The sequence below is a fragment of the Gopherus evgoodei genome, chromosome 4 (assembly GCF_007399415.2).
Source record: "Gopherus evgoodei ecotype Sinaloan lineage chromosome 4, rGopEvg1_v1.p, whole genome shotgun sequence".
Taxonomy (NCBI): Eukaryota; Metazoa; Chordata; order Testudines; family Testudinidae; genus Gopherus; species Gopherus evgoodei.
Window position 1 is genome coordinate 112,481,130 of NC_044325.1, and position 20,392 is coordinate 112,501,521.

At 43.4% G+C, this 20,392-nt stretch overlaps 1 long non-coding RNA gene across 1 annotated transcript; it reads left to right on the forward strand.

The window, feature by feature from the left end:
- Nucleotides 1-224: 224 nt before the first annotated feature.
- On the forward strand, nt 225-19,655 carry LOC115650525. The gene is made up of 3 exons (XR_004000113.1): nt 225-7,193; nt 7,860-7,862; nt 19,644-19,655. It is a non-coding gene; the product is annotated as an uncharacterized LOC115650525 (long non-coding RNA).
- The last annotated feature ends 737 nt before the right edge of the window (nt 19,656-20,392 follow it).

A 20,392-nucleotide genomic window follows, 5' to 3' on the forward strand; every position in this document is an offset into this window, starting at 1 on the left:
TTCATGCATAAGATTTCAGTGAGTTTTAACTACATAGGAAGCCTTCAGTCTACGTCATTCGGTTACTGAGATCATTAGAGGTCAACAACAACAAAAACAAAAGTAAAAAGTCAACACGGGATGCAAAAATGTCAAACATTCCCATTAATTTTAATTCCAAAACTAATAAATAAATCTACTCACAAATTCCCACACAACAATGATAATTTGATACTCACAGTACTGCTGTAATTTTGAGTAGGATACATTGTATTTTTCATAATTACCAGAGGTTGAATCCATGCTTTCAGTTCAAAACTCAATTCAACCTTAATTCTGAAGGAGATCAGAGAGCCAGCAAACATCTCTCTCTGCTGCTCTCAGCCTTCAACGCTCTCTGGCCTGAAGAAGTTTGTGGGTGATCCACCACCTGCCTTCTGCTGTCACCAGGCTGATCTGGCTCCTGTGGTTAACTAGAGAACTCTAACTGCTCCCCTCCTTGAAGCTCTCAGCCCAGCTCTGCTCTTTCTCTGAGCTCTCTACTTCTTCAGGCCCCTCGACTCTGAACTCTGGGTTCTGCACTCCCTTTTGGCGGCTCCTCATTTATAACTCCCTCAGGACCCCCCAGATGCCTCATTACACCAAATTAGGGCACACCAGGACTGGAACAGGCGCACTGGGTCCATTTAAGGAGCCAACTACCCTGTTGCACTTGTTTTTAAAGGATTTCACTGCTACAGGCTAAAGTGCCTATCTGTGCTTTAAAGGCTCCCCATGCCACTGCTGCTTTGGCTCAATTGTGCATTGAGGCAGTACTGCTGGGGGACCTCTTGCAGGAGCATTGAGAAAGCCCTTAAAGCACAGAGACATTGGGACTCAAGCACTGGGCTCTTCTTCCAGCATCACATAGCACCAGTCTCACTAACAGCCCTCTAAACCAATAAGTCAACTGCACATTTACTGGCAGATTTACCAGCAGTTTAGATGTTGTGTGTCGTTTAGTGATGCAAAGCCTCTGTAAACTCACCTTAATTGGACAACCTGTTCCACTGCTTTGGTGAACCTGCCCTCAAAAGCTGAAACAATTAATTTTATTTTAGGTGGATTCCAGGTATTTTCACATCATTTGAAATATCTCGTGGTGGCATTCTGTCCAGGGGTCTTGTTCAGTGTTCTTAGATTTATAGTATTTGTCGGAAGCCTCCATACCAACATGGTCACAAAAAGAATGCTTAACCCTAAACAAAAAAGGAGATAGGAGGTGAAGAAGTAAATCAGTACGGCTAAATGGAAAGGTTGAAGAGGTTTTTTCTGTTTTGAGACAGAGGTGTCTTTCAGATCAAAAATCCAGCCCTACGGAAGCCAATACAAAGGAATATAAACTATGACAAGAAATATGTAAGAAGGAAAGTAGGAAGGCTAAGGGGGATTTTGAAGAACAAGCAGCAATACAAATAATAAGAAATTCTGCAAGTATGGCAGAAGCATGGACGCCTGCAAAAGAATCAGGCAAGATTGCTAGACTACCAAGTTAAGGACCATGCTGAGAGTCTAAATGATGTCTTTGCATTGTCCACCACAGTAGATGCTAGGAAGATCCACACTTTTTTTCAGGTAATAAGGTTGAAGTACTGTCAGGGATCGAGTTGTCAAAAGAAGAGGTGCTGAAACAAACTGACAACTAAAAAGAGCAACAAGACACCAGAGCAAGGTGGCCTACATCCATGAGCTCTAAGGGAGCTTAACAATGAAGTGGTTGAGATGCTAACAAAAATAAACAACCGCACTAAAATCAGCTAATTTACAAGAGGGATGGAGGGTAGCAGAGATTGTGCCTATTTTTTTAAAGAAGACGGCAGGTGTGATCTTAGAATCACAGACCAATAAGTCAGGCTTCAGTACCAAGTAATTTGGTTGGCAATATATCTCCATATTCAACTAACTTGGTGTACCTGCTACTGCAAATATACAGCCCTTCTCAATCTCTGAATCTTCAGAAACACTTCTGTTCCACTTCCATAACAAACTGAAATGAGATCCAAATGATTCCTTCCTTTGAAAGACAAGCTCCAGGCATGATGTTTTCAGCACATCATACGATACCTGGTACCTACTATGTAACAACATTGGCCTTTAGCATCATTTAAAAATGGACAGTGATGCTTTTACTCTGATAATATTCTTAGTGGAATAAAGAAAGCCACTATCAGTAAACTACTGTCATTTGACTTTCTTAGCCATCTTGGGAAGTTACTGTGGATGTTTTGTGCTGTGTTCTCCTGCAAAGGTCAAAAAGGTAAAAGCTAGATTTCCATAACAGCAGGGCTGGATGATGTTCTCTCCTCATTGTCATATCTCCAGCAAATTGTTCTGTGTTTTCTGAAGTAACTCTAAAATGGATGGTATTTTCTGAAGCACAAGCAAAATGCTAAAACGGATAGGATCGAATGGAATTTGATGTTGGAACCACAGATCACTCTTGTGCAACAACACATAGGCCAGAGTGTGTCTTTGTCATCTCAACCCATACTACCTCTGTTGCAGATGAACCATGTAACAAGGTTTGTGAGGCTATACCCTGCCGCTCAATAGTAGAAGCCCATGTGCTCTAACTCGGACGTCAGGGGTTCAATCTCTACTTATGGAACCCATCTAGAGGTACTGTTAGAAGTGATGATTCAAACTGCCATGAACCTCTGATGTTTAGGACAAGCTTCCCTGGCTAAAGGGTATATGTAACTCAATGGCCAAGTGTGTCTTTGCCCTACCTCACTCCCCTCTTTCCCCCACAATAGCTGGACCACATAAAGAAGTTTATAAATCTGAATCTGCCTTCAAGTTAACATAGCTAGTCTTTTAGCTCAAGCTTTGTAGACTCATGCTTTTGGATCTGGAGGCCCCAGAGACAGTCCCTACAGCCCACCAGTCTAGGGGGGTTATTACACCTGTTTTTGTATACAATAGTTATGAATCTAGTTGTATTGGAGCAGCCTAACAATGCACATGGCCAAAGCTCCAGTAACCACAGCCAACAGAAAGATGAAGTAATCACTCCATAACACACTCCCTAGCTTGTTTTATTGGGTTTATGAAATGGTATGTCTACTTCAAAATCAAGAAAATAGCTGGAACTGTAGATCATAAACGCAGGAATGACATCACTGGTAACCTCGCGCTCCTCTCTGCACGTGAATCAGAGGGAAACTAGACTCCTCTGTTTTCTGTCTTATCTGCCTCTTCAAAAGAGATACATCATCTTTTATGCCCTGGCTGAAGGCACACAACTTTATAAAAACCAGAACTCAAGGAAATGCATGTTTTTAGGCTGACAGGGTTTTTATATGATTTCTTTTTCAATTAAATATTTTTATTGTACAAAGGAAAACAAAGAGCACTATAGAGTTCACAATGAAGTAAGAAAAAAGATAACCAAGTTCATCAGACTTTACACCAATCTTTGACATTTGTACATTCCTTTCGTATTGTAAGAGCACTTGGAGAAAAAGCACCAGAGAAACATCAAACAAGCCATAGGAAACAAGAGAAAGATGACATTGTAGACAAAGCAGGTCAGACATAAGAAATACCATGAAGAGTAAAAAAGTTGTCCACATGCAATGATGACATTACTCTAGAACTGTTTTCAGCACTGCTACACTAGATCCACCAATAAAGTGTCCTATATATATTGCCACTCTGCAGTTAGGTCAATTAATCAACTCTAAAAATAAAGACATCAGGACAGCTCCTCAGCTGGTGTAAATCAGCATAGCTCAATTGACACTAATTACTGAGGATCTGGCCCCAACTGGCATCAAATTTGAAGAGCTCTTCCCTTTTCTTGCTTGTACTCTTCCCAGAGCTACCATGTCACTAAACCCCAGTTCTATAAGCTGGGAGATGTAGGTCATTTCTGGTGTTGTACGATTTGATGTTTCACTGCCAACAAGGCCCATCAGAACCAATGTTCCCATGAATCATAAAGAGTAAGCTTTTGGTTGGTGGGTACCAATATAAACAATTTGGCAGGATCAAAAGAAGTCCCTGATACTAAGTGCACCTTTTATTTTTATTTTTTTAACAGCTTCAGTAGATATGACAGAGAGTTAAGGAATCCTCCAGATTTCCAACACCTGTATGTTTCTTTAATGCCTACCTGGACTGTAAAGGTCCAAGTCATGTGAAAAATAATCTGCTGGTGAATTAGTTAAAGAGGAGAGCTCAATTCATGCTTTTTCTGTATCACGCTCAATTTTGTTCCACTGTTCCTGGGATCCTTGAACCCTGACTCAATTTATGTTGAAGGGTTCTCCATACTTTTTCCAGTGGAAGGTCAATAGGTATATATTCATGCGGTGGGTCTGGTATGCTGTCCATTTTTTTAAAAAAATTTTAATAAAATAAGTTAGTTGATTCCAGAGCTACTACTGCACTGAGGCCAAACGGATTGGCTCATAAATGTGTGGCATTGCCAATTTTTGTGGTTAATTTGTAGGTGCTGCCAAAACTGCAGCCAAATTATTGCGGCAATGACTTAAAAGTATCCCTCTGTGGATTGGATGCGACAAGGCTAACATCACCCTTTTCTATCAATTGCTTCTGCACCATTGGTTTTCCTGCATTTAATAAGGCTGGATTACCCCACAGTACTGAATGGTTATATAGCAATGGCTTAACCTTTTTCTTTTGTTTCTACATTAGAATAAGCTTGAGCAGGAAGACATGGGTAGGTGGTATAGGAGTTCATGTTCTAAAGCGAGTGAATTATGTGCTCTATCTAGGTATCTTGAAAAGGCTTCTCTCAAGAGGAAGGCACTGTAATACATTCTAATAATGGGGAACTAGAATCCCTCCTTTCTGGCAAAAAGGTGCAATGTTTGTTTTTTTTCTATTGCTACTCAAACCTTTCCCATCCCCTGCTCCCTTTTTTAAAAAAAAAAAATGGGGCCAAATTCTCAGCTAGTGTAAATCAACAAATTTCCATTGATGACAAAGGAGTTACACCAATTTACGCAGCTGAGAATCTCGCCCATAGGTTTTGTCTTGTTTTTCTAAATGAACAGGAAATGCTGGTCACCAGCATATTAAATTTAAAGAGTTTGTGGCACTAACCAAGCTACTAATGGTTCCAGTGGCACCCAGCCTCATTCTGTGCACAACAGACAAGATACACACATTCACAATATGGCTTAGTAACTTAAGCATCTGCAGCACAGCATCCCTTCCCTCCTAATGTCAATTACTGGGGTCACTACAAGAGTAACAGGATGGAATTCTATGGCCTGTGTTATACTAGTGGTCAGGCAAGATGATCTTATGGCTCCTTTTAAACTTAAAAAATCTGTGAACTTACAAATGTTAGCAAAAAGGGCTAAAGCATCATGGCAAATTAAGTTATCAGATGCAGGACCAGAGCCCAGTTCTATTAACTCTGTAGCCAGTCTGTAACCCATTATGATCAAATTATTGAGCCTCATTGTTCCTTAGTTACCGCCACTTACCTAACGCATTCTCATGTGCTGCCCTCAACGCACTTTATAGAGGTGGCTACACGTTATTATCCCCTTATTACACATGGCCTAACTAAATAGAGGGTTTTGAACCAACAGGTACAAAAGGTGCTGTGGCCTAATGACTAGGACATGGGTCTCCCACCTCCTCAGAGATTAAAGTTTTGTGCCTAGCTGCGCTCCAGGCCTTCTGAAGTAACTATTAGTACGTCCAGCTGCTTCACTGAACTGGGTCTGGTTTTCAAAACATGCCAATTTCTATACTATTTTTACAGTTCTGGCCCGTGAAAACTGCCTCTTGCGTGAGCCAGTGTTCAAATGTGCCTAATGTTGCAAACTGTGTGGTGTAATATGATTTTGTTGGCAGCTAGAGGGATGTAAAATGTTAGACAATTGCAAAAGTTTCAAAAAGGAACAACTGAATAAATCTTTTAATCTCTAGTAGTACGTACTTCATTACATCAGCATTTTTCAGGGAATGGTCTAACTGTTAATGAGAGTCAGCTCCAAGAATTTTGAAAGTGTAAGAATTTACAAATCAATCAAAATCATGAGGCTCATGGTTGCAACTTTACAGCAAGGCTATCGTTTTTCCATAATAAAACAACACCTACTGGAATCAGGACTACAGCCATGGCTCTTGCTGCTCCACAACACATGTCCCTCCCTACTACTTGAGAAAGCTTAAAAGGGAGATCGCTTTCTAGCAAGATCGCTGACAGCTACCAGCTAGAGAAATCTCTTCACACATACACGTACTGCCCTGTCCTGCTGCCATTGAAGTTATCAGCAAATAAAAGAAAAAGCCTCTCATTGACATCAATGAGAATAGGAACAGGCCCAGAACTACTATATATTGTAGTTCACTGGAAGCTGGATTGGACCCTAACATGACCCACAACAAAAACTGTTAATAATTTGCTTAGCTACATCATATTTTCTTCAATCATGGCCAGCACACAAGTAATAAAGGAGATTTAACTATGTGGAAAGTTTGAAGGGAGAATAATCATTTGTTTTTCAAGCTAGAGGAACACAAAGAAACATGATGCAAATGTCAAATTTTCAAATCACAGTCAAAACACATTGACACATTTTCTTCAGACTTTGCAGAACCATGGTCACTTTCCTTCAGTGTATATCTAGCAAATGCCCAACCAAACCAAATTTTTCCAAGCCCAGGTTAGCGGGAACTTCAATATGGAAGAAAGTTGCAATGTGAGCTATGGAAAAGTTACTGCTTCTCCGTAACATGCTCAGTGCGTCAGACAACGCGGCTATAAAAGATGAGAGGCAGGGGTTATCATGCCTTAAACACAACCATCGCCCGCTCTCCTGAAGCCATACCAACTTTGTGCCAGGAGCCTGTTACCCTTACAAGCTAAGCAACAGATCAAATCTGGTTGATTGGGTTTTTTGGAGAAGGCTGAGGGAATGTTTCCTATAGCGACAAAGTTGAGGAAAAAAGTTGCTGTAAAGAGCTGTCTTGCTCTCCTCCTGTCAAACTCATCACTGTAATGCTACTGAGATTTCCTTATATTATTAAGGGTGTGCCAGGGCAAGTAGATTATTGGATAGGCATCTTTTTTAGTTATTATCTAAATCAAAATAAATAAGAAAACAAACAAACACCATCAGTACCTGAATGAGTGGCCACTAGAGAACTGGTGTTGGTGATTCAGTAGTGGATGCTATTTCCTAAGAGTCAGTGACGAGCCAAGGCCCCTGGAATGTGGGTTAGAAATCACAGAGGTTAGATGCCATATTGAGGTCCTCCTGACTACAAGCTACAACTGCTTGCTGGGTGGGCTAGCAATTCCTTCGGACGCCTCATCCTTGCCAAGAGTAAGGCTCCCGGACGTGACATGGTTGCTCTCTCTGTTAGGGCCAGGTTGCAACTGTAAGCACAGCCCTGAGCAAACCACGCAGACCCAGGAGTGTCCTCAGGAGGGACTGCACCTCAGACACCACTCTGTGAGTCACAATTCTCTCCCTGCTTCCCCTTACTCATGGGGTGGGATATGTTAGTTCACTCCCGTGCACCTACCCCTTTGCCATCAGCTATTCTGCCTGGCTAGAGGCCCCTGTTCTCCCCCACTATGGCCAGAGAGAGTTGTAATCTGAGCAGCAGAGCAAGGAGGCTTTACTCATTTTTAACCCCCTGTGCAGCCAAGTAAGGGCTGTGATAACATAGCCCACAGTTATTTGAAAGATGCTCATCACTCTGGCGTCTAACTGTAGCTACAACAAATCAATGCCATTCATGGGAGACACCTTTCAAAAAATCACTTTTGCTCCTTAAAATCAAACGAACCATCATTCACCTACCAGTGAAATGCTAGGAAATGACATGAAGAGTTTCCTGAAGAGGCTGTGAGATTCTCACTTCTCTTACCTCTAGGCCAGGGGCCACGTTAAGCATTTGAATCTATCACAAGCTATAAGCCTGTTTGCTGGAAGGGTTTTGCAGTTCTTTGAAGAACAACGTGATTTGAATAACTGGAAAGAGACTGACATAGATCTAATGGTCCAGTGGTCCCTGTTCAGCCTGGGGTCTGAGAAAGGCAGAGGCAGCCTTCCAACAAGGCTAAGCAGAAAGCCAAGATACACATTGAGACTTGGGACCCATTTTAATTATGCTTTCATTTCTGTTCTTTCATTGCACAGGAACATGTAACAAGCTGAACTGTGCATTGTCCCTGTAAACATTTCCTTTCTTTCAGCCTTGCACAATAACTGTGTCTCTTCTTGCCGGATAATTCTTGGAACGTCAGACTAGCCAGAGCAGATTAGCCCAGTTCGGACAGTGACTAGAAGCAGCTGTTTAAGAGGAACATACAAGAAACCCCACAGTGAACAATTACATGCCCTTATGGGAAGTTTCTTCCTATCCCCATGCATATAGTGTCTGATTTATGCCCTGAAGCATGGCACTTAGTTTCCCTTACATTTTTTTTAATCCCTGCTAGTGTAACTGTGGATGTTTTCATTCATATGCACATTTTGGCCTGAACAATTGCTCGTGACAGTGAGTTCCACAGGTAAATTATGCATCATCCTGTGGCTGTATTATGTAAAGTATGCAGTTGGATGGCAGAGAGATGGCTGCCTGGGATTACTGCTTCTTGAAGACTAATGCCAGTGTTACAAACATAGAAACAGAGATTTGATTCATCCTCTACTCTTGCATATTATCTCTGCCGTTCCACAACACAGTTGCACTCTTGCCATCTGCTTCCACAGTCTGGACACAAAGGGTGCCTACAGGTAGTCAGACTGTCACCCTTGTTTATATCTTTTGAAAATCAATCTATAAACTAAGGGGAAGTGGGGGAGTGTGCAGAATCACTGGTGTATTATTTTTTCCAGGCATGATACTTGGATGAGAATTTGTCCCGCGAGCCACAATTTGACCAAGCCCAGATGCAGAAAAGGCTGATCTGAGGCTTTAACAAAGAGTTTGCTGCCCAGGTCGACTTTGCCTCCCGCCCCCCAAAAAAGCACCCATCTGCCTCGCACACAAAACTAAAAGAACTTTTGCTTCTTTCCTTAGTCACAAGTAGGAATTGCAGAACTGAAACCAATCAAAGCCAGCTGTGTAAAACAAAAAAACAACAACCCTGATTATTATGACTAGGAAAAGCACTATTAAAAACAATAAAGAAAAGGGAAAATGATCCCATATGGGAGGTGAATGAAATACAAATGTAAAACAGGCCATTTCCCTGTGTTGCATGGCTGCTGCTTTGGGGTTCACTCATGTGTGGGAATGCTGGGTTTGCCTTCTGAGATCCTTCAGAAGATCCCCCTGTTTTATTGTAGAGGAGTTAAGATTACCTTCAAGCATCCTGACTTCCAACCAGTGGTGTCCAAAATAAATGGGAGGGCTAGTGATTACTTACACACACACAGCCCACAGACACACAGATACACAAGGTCATGTCTGGTCTTCCAGATAAAATCACTCACCCATCCACAGAATTTGGACTCCCCCTGTTAAATAAATTCTGTGACCCTTCTACTCATTATCTCCTCAGCTATATCCCCACTGCTCGTCTCCAAGTGAGCTAGCAGACTCTCTTTCATTCCCTTGATCACAGCCCCCCCCCTTCCCACACACACCCATGCTGCCCCTTTCCTCCTTCCACTCTCTTCCCTGGACCACAAGCTCTGGCCCACCCATTTTCTCCATCTGACAGATCAGCCTACCTACTGCTCCCTGGCAGTCTCAGGCTGGCCCACTCCTCATTCCCTCTGCCTCAGCTTCGGCCTTTGCTGCTGCTTCTGAGTTCGGGGCATAGCTCGGCCCTGAGGCTGCTGCTCAAACTCATTGGGGCAAATTTTCTTCAACCACAAGGAGGCCTGAAAAGGCAGCCAGCGAGCAGGCTCTGGTCTCAGCCCTGCTCTATACTTTCAGTAGAAAGAGGAACTCTCTTAGATCTAACAGCGTCGGCCTACCCAGACTGCACCCTATGGTGTCACTGTACTGATCATAGATTATTAGGGTTGTAAGGGACCTCAAGAGATCATCTAGTCCAACCCCCTGCTCAAAGCAGGACCAATCCCCAAATGGCCCCCCCCAAGGGCTGAACTCACAACCCTGGGTTTAGCAGGCAATGCTCAAACCACTGAGCTATCTCTCCCCTATTCCCTTCTCCCCACCTGCACCCTGCTGCTTTCTCCATTGTGCTGCTGGAGAGATGGAAGAAAAGAAAGGAAACCGCTGCCACAAATGATTGTGCTGTTGGTGGCTGATTGTTCAAGGAAAGAAAGGAGATGGGGAACCAGAGAGGGGAAGCAACATAACATAACTGAAACTTGGTGGGATAATACACGATTGGAATGTTGGTGTGGATGGGTATAGTTTGCTCAGGAAGGATAGACAGGGGAAAAAGAGAGGAGGTGTTGCCTTATATATTAAAAATATATACACTTGGACTGAGGTGAAGATGGACATAGGAGATGGAAGTGTTGAGAGTCTCTGGGTTAGGATAAAAGGGGTAAAAAACAAGGGTGATGTCGTACTAGGAGTCTACTAGAGGCCACCTAACCAGGTGGAAGAGGAGGATGAGGCTTTTTTTAAACAACTAACAAAATCATCCAAAGCCCAAGATTTGGTGGTGATGGGGGACTTCAACTATCTAGATATATGTTGGGAAAATAACACCACAGGGCACAGACTATCCAATAAGTTCCTGGACTGCATTGCAGATAACTTTTTATTTCAGAAGGTTGACAAAGCTACTAGGGGGGAAGCTGTTCTAGACCTGATTTTAACAAACAGGGAGGAACTCGTTGAGAATATGAAAGTAGAAAGAAGCTTGGGTGAAAGTGATCATGAAATCATAGAGTTTGCAATTCTAAGGAAGGGTAGAAGGGAGTACAGCAAAATAGAGACAATGGATTTCAGGAAGGTGGATTTTGGTAAGCTCAGAGAGCTGATAAGTAAGGTCCCATGGGAATCAAGACTGAGGGGAAAAACAACTGAGGAGAGTTGGCAGTTTTTCAAAGAGACACTATTAAGGGCCCAAAAGCAAGCTATTCCGATGGGTAGGAAAGATAGAAAATGTGGCAAAAGACCACCGTGGCTTAACCTCTTGCATGACCTACAAAATAAAACAAAATAAAAAGGAGTCATATAAAAAATGGAAACTAGGTCAGATTACAAAGGATGAATATAGACACACAACACAGGAACACAGGAGCATGATTAGAAAGGCAAAGGCAAAAAATGAGCTCAAACTAGCTATGGGAATAAAGGGAAATAAGAAGACTTTTTATCAATACCTTAGAAGCAAGAGGAAGACCAAGGACAGGGTAGGCCCACTGCTCAGTGAGGAGGGAGAAACAGTACCAGGAAACTTGGAAATGGCAGAGATGCTTAATTACTTCTGTTTCGGTCTTCACTGAGAAGTCTGAAGGAATGTCTAACACAGTGAATGCTTATGGGAAGGGGGTAGGTTTAGAAGATAAAATAAAAAAAGAGCAAGTTAAAAATCACTTAGAAAAGTTAGATGCCTGCAAGTCACCAGGGCCTGATGAAATACATCCTAGAATACTCAAGGAGTTAATAGAGGGCTCTAGCTATTATCTTTGGAAAGTCATGGGAGACGGGAGAGATTCCAGAAGACTGGAAAATATAGTGCCCATCTATAAAAAGGGAAATAAAAACAACCCAGAAAACTACAGACCAGTTAGTTTAACTTCTGTGCCAGGGAAGATAATGGAGCAAGTAATTAAAGAAATCATCTGCAAACACTTGGAAGGTGGTAAGGTGATAGGGAATAGCCAGCATGGATTTGTAAAGAACAAATCATGTCAAACCAATCTGATAGCTTTCTTTGATAGGATAACGAGCCATGTGGATAAGGGAAAAGCAATGAATGTGGTATACCTAGAGTTTAGTAAGGCATTTGATACGGTCTCGCATGATATCCTTATCGATAAACTAGGCAAATACAATTTAGATGGGGCTACTATAAGGTGGGTGCATAACTGGCTGGATAACAGTACTCAGAGAGTAGTTATTAATGGCTCCCAATCCTGCTGGAAAGGTATAACAAGTGGGGTTCCGCAGGGGTCTGTTTTGGGACCAGCTCTGTTCAATATCTTCATCAACGACTTAGATGTTGGCATAGAAAGTATGCTTATTAAGTTTGCGGACGATACCAAACTGGGAGGGATTGCAACTGCTTTGGAGGACAGGGTCATAATTCAAAATGATCTGGACAAATTGGAGAAATGGTCTGAGGTAAACAGGATGAAGTTCAATAAAGATAAATGCAAAGTGCTCCACTTAGGAAGGAACAATCAGTTTCACACATACAGAATGGGAAGAGACTGTCTAGGAAGGAGTATGGCAGAAAGAGATCTAGAGGTCATAGTGGACCACAAGCTAAATATGAGTCAACAGTGTGATACTGTTGCAAAAAAAGCAAACGTAATTCTGGGATGCATTAACAGATGTGTTGTAAACAAGACACGAGAAGTCATTCTTCCGCTCTACTCTGCGCTGGTTAGGCCTCAACTGGAGTATTGTGTCCAGTTCTGGGCACCGCATTTCAAGAAAGATGTGGAGAAATTGGAGAGGGTCCAGAGAAGAGCAACAAGAATGATTAAAGGTCTTGAGAACATGACCTATGAAGGAAGGCTGAAAGAAATGGGTTTATTTAGTTTGAAAAAGAGAAGACTGAGAGGGGACATGATAGCAGTTTTCAGGTATCTAAAAGGGTGTCATCAGGAGGAGGGAGAAAACTTCTTCACCTTAGCCTCTAATGATAGAACAAGAAGCAATGGGCTTAAACTGCAGCAAGGGAGATTTAGGTTGGACATTAGAAAAAAGTTCCTGTCAGGGTAGTTAAACACTGGAATAAATTGCCTAGGGAGGTTGTGGAATCTCCATCTCTGGAGATATTTAAGAGTAGGTTAGATAAATGTCTATCAGGGATGGCCTAGACAGTATTTGGTCCTGCCATGAGGGCAAGGGACTGGACTCGATGACCTCTTGAGGTCCCTTCCAGTCCTAGAGTCTGTGAATCTATGAATAACGCAACCTTACCAGCTGCCACCACTTTGGACAGCTTTACCGATCCACAGAAAAGCTCTTTTCCAGAGCAATCTGATCAAAGGGAGGCCCAGTGCTACTAACACTCATGATCCTATTAAGAAGCTGATGATATTTGGTGTTTTTCCTCAAAGCCTCAACACATCAGTGTTTCAGTTTACATTTTTTTTAAAGTAAGTTTTTTGTCCTTCTGGTTGCAGAGAAAAGTTTGAAAATGTGAACCCTAAAAGCTCAAACACCAAAAGTAAAATTAAAAAGAACCCCCATTTTATTTTTTTTTAAATCTCATCTTTAAGCCCAACTCGTGATTTCTGGGGCTTGGCTCACGATTTTTCTATTGCAGTAGTGATTTGCGGTTGAAGTGGCTGCAAACATTCAAATGCACCGTTCTGTTAAAATTCCAAATGTGGGCAGGTCTACACTACAGACGGGATCGACGCTCTGAGATCGATCTGCCAGTGGTCGATTTAGCGGGTCTAGTAAAGACCCTCCAAGTTGAGGGCAGATCGTTCTCCCGTCGCCTCCTGTACTCTACCGCCGACGAGAAGAGTAAGGTAAGAGTAAGATTTTCTCTCGTCAATCCCCCATGGTGTAGACCCCACGGTAATTCAACCTATGGTACGTCAACTCCAGCTCTTTTATTCACACAGCTGGAATTGTGTGGCCTCGGTCGACTTACCGTGGTAGTGTAGACACAGCCTTAGTTGCCATAAGCCAGCTTTGGATGAGCTGTGCTGCTTTTCATCAGCTATGGAAGGGCTGTCTTTGGTACATGTACTTGGAAGGGTGAGGGAAATACATTTACCAGTGTTCTAACGTATCGCTCTGTGAGAAATCACATCTCCTTTGACAGCAGGACTGCTGGAGTCCGTGCCTAGTGCAAAACACTTCATAACTTCCCTTGACAGGCCAAGAAAAACAGAGCATTTGTCTAAACAGAAAACAAATGAGCGTAGGCGAGTCGGAGTATATGCCCCTTACTAGAATGGCATTTAGCAGTTGGAGAAGTAGTGCCGATTAACCTTGAATTACTTACACACTAATGAGCTCTGTCTCAGGCATTTCCTGGCAGCTAATGAGTGGCTGGAGGAGTTGGGGACCTATTGCACTATCTTCACCACAGGCCTGAAATCAAGACAAGGGCCCTTCACCCGGCTGGTCATTAACTGCCAAGAAATGCTCCATGTAGAGGTTGTTTATTGCTATTAAAAGCAATAGAAAATAAAAAGAAAAAATAATCCGCTATTTTACAGAGAAGTCCAGTGCTGACCTGCATGTTGCCATGGATAAGATGTTCAGGTTACAGTACTGGTCTTAAAGAATGGTGAAGCAAGGAACAAGAACACAGGACTTCCTTCTCAGTGCACCATTATGATGATTATTGTATTACAATACTATGTCAAAGCCCCAACCTAGATGGCAGCCGCATTGGTCTAGGAGCTGTACAAGAGCCTGTCCCTGCCCCCAGAATCTTACAATTTAAATAAGTCAAGCGGACAAAGTCTAGGTGCAAGGAAGGATTGCTATCCCCATGTTAAAGATGGTGAACTGAGGCAAAGAAAGAGATTAAGTGATTTGCCCAAGGTCCCACAGGAAGTCTCTGGCAGAGCTGGAAATTTTACTCCGCTCTCCTGAATTCCAGTCCCCCAAACCACCCTTTCTTTCAGTGGAAGTTATGATGTTTACAACATATAACTTGGCAGAATGTAGAAGCTAGTATCCAGTCTTGAAAGGTTTGGAAACAAATTATTAGAAATGATGTTATTACTAGAAAGATCGCTGTTTTAATGCACTGCTAGGAACATCAGAATTGCCATACGAGCTAGACCAGGGGTCCATTTAAAGCAGTATCCTGTCATTAAACAGTGGCCAGTACCAGCGGATTCAAAGGAAGGTGCAAGAAACCCTGAACTCAGCAGTAATGGGATAACCTGCACCCAGAGAAAGTTCCCTCCTAAACCCCAATAGCTAGAGGTTGGCTTGTGACCTGAAGCATGAGGATTTATATTGCTCCAGAACCCTTGTTGTTTTAATGTTTACCATTGTCACTCTGTCACTCCATACAACTGTCTCATCCCTTTTTGAACCATGGTAAGCTTTTAGCCTCAAGATTTTCTTGTGGCAATGAGTTCCAAAGACTAATTGTACATCGCATGAAAGAGTACTTATTTCCTTTTAACAGTTTTGAATTTGTCATTTTTTAAATTTCATTGAATGGCCCTGAACTCTTGTATCAGAAACAAGAACAGGAGTTCCCAACCTCCGCTTGTTCATCTTCTTTCTAAGGCAAACCATCCCAGTCTTCCGATGAGAAATGTTTCGTGTACATAATCATTCTCATTGCATGCTCCTCACACCCTCTAATTCTGCTGTTTTCTTTTTGAGATGCACTGAGGATCCCTGGTGAGGGTGCACCCTACATGCATACAATAGCATTATAATATTTCTATATTATTCTCCTATTGGTTAAAATAAGTAATCTGGAGGCAAAGAAAGCTAATTCCCTCCTTAATTCTAAGACTTCCCTGTCTTCTACAGACCACTCAAGATAACTGTACCAAAGAATGTACCCATGCTTAACTAATGAAGCAAGGGGAGGGAGAGAAAGAGGGTCACTGATTGTGGTTGATCTATCAACTCTTAGTCACCTCTAGTAGAAAGCTATAAAATCACAGAAAATGGAGGACCTATTACAGCTGAATTGCACAGTTGTTCCTATGCAGACATTGTTCTTCACTGTCTGGCTACTTGTTAGCCAATTGTTTGATGTCCAGCTTGCTGGACATAGGCATTACATGTACTGTATAGCCATGTTAGACCTGAAATAAAGCCAGCCAAATTGAAGAGTCCACCTCTTGAGATACTTCAATTTGTGAACCTAAGAAAATTATCCCTACCCCAACCTATTTTATCTGCTCCCCAGACCCACCTTCAGAATTTAATTTTGGTCATCCACTTCCAAAAATAAAAGCTGTATTAGAAATGGAAAAGGTACAGAGTACAGAACAGCTTCCATCTGAGGAGAGATTAAAAACACTGGAACTGTTCAGCTTGGAAAAGAGACTACTAAGCGGGGATATGATAAAGGTCTATCAAATCATGAATAGTGTGGAGAAAGAGTTATTTGCCCCTTCGCATAACACAAGAACCGGGGGGCACCCAATGAAATGAATAGGCTGCAGGTTTAAAACAACCAAAGGAAGTACTTCTTCTCACAACACAGAGTCAACCAGTGAAATTCATTGCCAGGGGATGCTGTGAAGGCCAAAACTATAACTGGGTTCAAAACAGAACTAGATAAGTTCATGGAGGACAGGTCTATAAATAGCTATTAGCTAAGATGGTCAGAGATGTAACCCATGATCTAGGTGTCCCTAAGCCTGACTCCCAGATGCTGGGACTGGAAACAGGATGGATCACTTGATAATTACTCTGTTCTGTTCATTCCCTTTAAAGCCCCTGGCATTGATCACTGTTGGAAGACAGGATACTAGGCAATATGGGCCATTGGAATGACCCAGTATGGCCATTCTTATGTCCTTATATTCTAATTCTTTGGGTGCCAGAAGAAAGGAAGACAAGTTGGGTGCCGTAATATGTTTTACTGGACTTCTGTTGGTCTGATAAAATATATTACCTCACCCACTTTGTCCCTCTAATATCCTGGAATGAACACATCTAAAACACTGCACACAACAAGAGACGAAAGGAAGGTCCAACAGGATGGTTTAACACATTGGTTCTCAAACTGGGGGTCACGACCCCTCGGGGGGTCACAACCCGGTTATGCAGGGGGTCGCGAGCACCGACCTCAGTGTGTGGCTGCAAGTTACGAGCCCTGACTCCTGCGCCAGGCTGCAAGCCCCGACCCCTGTGTGGAGCTGCGGGACGCGAGCCTCGACCTGGGCGTGCAGCTGTGAATCCCGACTTCGACCCCTGCACCGGGCTCTGAGCTCCGACCCCAACAGGGACATGTGGCTGTGAGCCCTGAGCCTGGCGCCGGGCTGTGAGCCCCAACCCGACAGGGATGCATGGCTGCAAGCCCTGACCCCAGTGAGCAGCTGCGAACCCCGACCCCGACCCCTGCGCCAGGCTGTGAGCCCTGACCCCGACCCTGGTCAGGAGCAGGGCTGTGAGCTCCGGGCAGGCGCAGGGCAGTGAGCCCTGACTCCGACCCCCCATGGGGCTGTGAGCCCCAACTCCAACCCTGGCCAGAAGCAGGGCTGTGAGTTCCGGCCAGCCGCAGGGCAGCGATTCCCATGTCCGACCCTCCATGGGGCTGTGAGCCCCGACACCAACCCTGGCCAGGAGCATGGCTGTGAGCTCCGGGCAGGTGTGGGGCTGCAATCCCCGAGTCCAACCCCCCATGGGGCTGTGAGCCCCAACCCCAACCCAGGCCAAGAGCAGGGCTGTGAGCTCCGGGCAGGCGCGGAGCTGCGATACCCGAGTCCGACCCCCCCCCATGGGGCTGCGAGCCCAGACCCCAACCCTGGCCAGGAGTGGAGCTGTGATCCCTGAGTCCGGCTACCACACAGGATTGCGAGTCCTGACCCCAACCAGGAGAGGGGCTGTGAGCCCTGAGCTGGAGCATCCAGGACGCTGTGAGCCCCAACCCCTGTACTGGGGTTGTCAGGCGGAGTCCAGCCATGCGGAGGGTAATTACTTGCTTCAGGTCATTAATTGCTGTCAAGTATTAAAATAAAATTCTACTTAAAAGTAACTTTTCCATTTACATTTAATTTGATAAAAATGTGTTTTAGTCTTAATTTAAAAGCAGTGAGAAAAGGTAAATTCATTTTAAGCAATAGAGTTTAAATTTAGTATTTAACAGTGTTAAATATCAAAAATGTGTTTTTAATTTCTAAGGGGGAGGGTCGCACTCTGAGGCATGATGTTCAAAAGGGGACACCAATACAAAGTTTGAGAACCACTGGTTTAACACAACCATCTGAGACTTCCAAGCTGACCAAAACTACTACTACTACTTTGCATCTCCACAGCACCTTTTGTCAGATGATCTTAAACTGCTTTGCAAACATCAAGCCACCCAGCCCCGTTGTGAGGTCGGTATGTAGTACTGACCTCAGATAGGGAAACTGAGCCACGAAGCAGTTACATAACTCAAAAAAAGTCACAGAGTAAGGCAGTGGCAGGCAGGAATACAGCCCCCTAGTCCCTTGCTTTAATCATTGGAACAACATGCTGAATTTAGCTTCTTTTTGTGAAGAGCTGATTGGTGAAGGGAAAGGTGAATTCACCTGTAGCTTCAGGGCCCGTGTTGGGGGGGATAGGGAGAGGTAGTAGCCTGGACATGTGGGCTGAAAGCAAACCAGGAAGATCCCACAAGCAGGAAAAAACTGCAATCTGGTGCAGCTGTTCTTTAACTCTGCTTCTAGGCCTCACCATTCTTAAGCTTTTCACACCAGCTTTACAGAAAATGGCATGCATGAGCAATGACAGTGGGCCCAGGCCAGTCCATGAAGCCAATGGCAGTTCTGTCTGCATAAACAGACCAGACTCAGGCTCAGTACATATTTAGCAAACAAGCAAAAGAAAGAGCCCCCCCCAGAATTTTTTAGCTCCATTCCAAAGGAACTGGGAAGTTGGTAACTTCCTTCTTCTCCGAGCCCCTTCCATAAAGGCTTTGCATGCAAAGCAGTGTCTCCTGCGTCCCTCGTTCCCTCTAACAAAGTAAACAGACTTCCTGTGTAGTGACAAATGAACAACAAACAAATGGAGGGGGAAGAAAAAAGATCTTGCTGCCAATTCGGGGGTTTTCAGGCTGTTTTATTTTTCAATAAAAGAGAGTCATGCCCTGAGGGTGACCCTGCGAAAAGCTTTTTGGCAGCCTGACTATACTCTGAACACCCCCTCCCCAACCACCACATGGGTGCATGCACACACATGCTCCCATCTCCCCCCCCCCAAGTACAGGCACTATGTGTAAATACACGTGTCTCCATCAACATGTTTATTTTTCTTTGTTTTCAGGGTTGTTTGCCCAGTTTGGAGTGAGGGGGAATGTTGTTCCTCGCAGAATTTGATGGTATTTATCTTTCAATCAACTGTTCCCTGTTGCAGGGATAAACAGGATGTTTAGAGTCACTGGGTACAATGACCAGTCCTCCACACCACTCGCTGGGCTTGCCATGTGTACGTACACATGTGCCTGAGCATAGGCAGCAGCAGTCCCTCTCAACTTGTGGAGATTAATTATATGACCAAATAGGTCATTCCCAACTCTAACGTCTAGGCACAGGATCACAGGTCTGGAATGTGTCTGTCCCCCTCCCCATCAGAATCCCTCAGCTGTAAAGTGGGAATAATACTTGCCTACTCTACACAGGTTACTTCTAGTCTGAATTAGTCTAGCTTCAACTTCCAGCCACTGGCTCTTACTACCTCTCTGCTAGATGAAAGAACGCTCAGCTATCAGAAATCTCCTCCCCACATAGGTACATACAGACTGTGATCAAAACCCCTCTTAACTTTCTCTTTGATGAACTAATTAGATGGAATGTCTTTAGATCTGGTCTACACTACAGAATACGGTTGACACAAGACAGCTCACATCAACCTAACTATGGAAGTGTCTACACCAGGGGTGGGCAAACTACAGTCTAGGGGCTGCATCCAGGCCTTAAGACATTTTAATCTGGCCCTCAAGCTCCCACCAGGGAGTAGTGTCCAGGCCTTGAACTCTTAGGATTTAAGAACAGCTAAAAGCAGAAAAGGAGGAGCAGCGATTGGTAACCAAAGTCGTGTTTTGCAATAAGAACAATTGCTTTTGGGCCAAGACCTAGTAACCGAATTCTCAAGCAATGCATTGAATTATTATAGGATACCTTGTAAACTCTAGAAGATAGGTGAGTTCATAACAGCCTTCAGTGTAGCAGCACTCATTCTGACAAGCTATAATATATAAAAGGAGCCATATGCTGTCTAAGCAGCCATAAATCATTCTACAGGGAATGCCCCAGTTAGTCAAGGTGTCTCACTGTTTACTCTGAAGCCCTTTGGATTTAAAGAAAAAATATTTATAAAATTATCCTTCCTGTTTACCAACTCTTGCTAATGAATATCAATGCTCAATTTTCTACAACAGGGGTCGGCAATCTTTCAGAAGTGGTGTGCCGAGTCTTCATTTATTCACTCTAATTTAAGGTTTCGCGTGACAGTAATATATTTTAACACTTTTAGAAGGTCTCTTTCTATAAGTCTATAATATATAACTAAATGTTTGTTGTATGTAAAGTAAATAAGGTTTTAAAAATGTTTAAGAAGCTTCCTTTAAAATTGACCTAAAATGCAGAGCCCCCGGACCAGTAGGCAGGACCTG